Source organism: Cyrtonyx montezumae, unplaced genomic scaffold (assembly GCF_038088225.1).
Source record: "Cyrtonyx montezumae isolate F1298 unplaced genomic scaffold, pur_monq_1.0 scaffold_8, whole genome shotgun sequence".
In the NCBI taxonomy this organism is placed as follows: domain Eukaryota; kingdom Metazoa; phylum Chordata; class Aves; order Galliformes; family Odontophoridae; genus Cyrtonyx; species Cyrtonyx montezumae.
Window position 1 is genome coordinate 18,745,641 of NW_027072089.1, and position 1,255 is coordinate 18,746,895.

The following is a 1,255-nucleotide window of genomic DNA, read 5'->3' on the forward strand; positions in this document are numbered from 1 at the left end:
AGCACAGCATGCCATAAGTCTGGAGCCCAGAAGCAATTTAAAGTGTGAAACAACTGAAGACAAGTGCTGTCTGTTCCTTCCAGCCCTCAGGTGAGCAGAAGAGATGTGTGGGTGCTATATGTGTACAGCTCTCCCTGGAAGTCATGAGCTCAGGGCTGGTAACAGGTGTCAAGAGCCACTGGACCCTGACGGGTTTAGTATAGAGAGTGTTTGTTAGGTCTTGTTCTTCCAATTTAGGCATCTTTTCTACCCACAGGTAAATAAAGAAGATGATGCTATCTCTGTAGTGTATGTTGCTAGTTAATAGTTTGATATCCACTCTGACATCCTCTTCTACTCAGGACACTCCTCAAGAAATGAAAGATTGCTGCTGGTGTAGAAATTAATGTTAATGTGATATAAGAGAGAACTCTTATTTCTGCAATGTCCATGCTTACGTCAATGGAGAAAAGTACATACATGCATAGCTACCATTTGTTTTTCTCTCTGCATGAAGAGGGCAAGGCCTAGCCACTTGTCAGAGAAATGCCAAGGTTACTTCAATGCTGGGGAAGTCCTCTGCATTTCAATCAGGGTGTTCTGGAAGGGGACCAGGAACATCTGATGAGATGTGCATGGGAATTCCCTTTGCAGCAGGCTGGCTGGGCTGGCTGCCCTCAATCACTGCAGGCAGAGATGTGCCTGCCAGCAGCACCACTACGCTCCTCCAGGTTCACACAAGGAGGCTTGAGGCTGTGTGAGTCTCAGAACTCATATTTTCTTGTGATATTTGATTATTTCAAACCTCCTTTCACTCCAATTGAAACTTAGTATAAATAGCAAAAACAAGATTATTGAAGCCCTTTGCTTATATGCCAGTGTTCTGATATTTCATGTGGTTCAAATGAAGTTGAAAAACATCAAAGTCTGCTTCTCAGCCTTCTGGATAAGATCATGTGTAGTATCTGTTCTTATCAGTTTAATATCTGATACATCTTTGATGAAAGGACTTTATATCATCCCGGTATGGAAGCACCTCCTGGCATTTTGGGGGATGAGCTGCTGGAGAGGAGCTCTGAGGAGAGGGACCTGAGTGTCCTGGTGGATGACAGGTTGCCCATGAGGCAGCACTGTGCCCTGGTGGACAAGAAGGCCAATGGTATCCTGGGGTGCATTAAAAAGAGTGTGGCCAGCAGGTCAAGGGAGGTGATCCTCCCCCCTCTACTCTGTCCTGGTGAGGTCTCATCTGGAGTACTGTGTCCAGTTCTGGGCTCCC

At 45.8% G+C, this 1,255-nt stretch overlaps 1 pseudogene; it reads left to right on the top strand.

Annotated features, from left to right (window-relative positions):
- Window positions 1-905: 905 nt before the first annotated feature.
- LOC136059536 (U2 spliceosomal RNA) lies at window positions 906-1,020 on the top strand (annotated as a pseudogene).
- The last annotated feature ends 235 nt before the right edge of the window (window positions 1,021-1,255 follow it).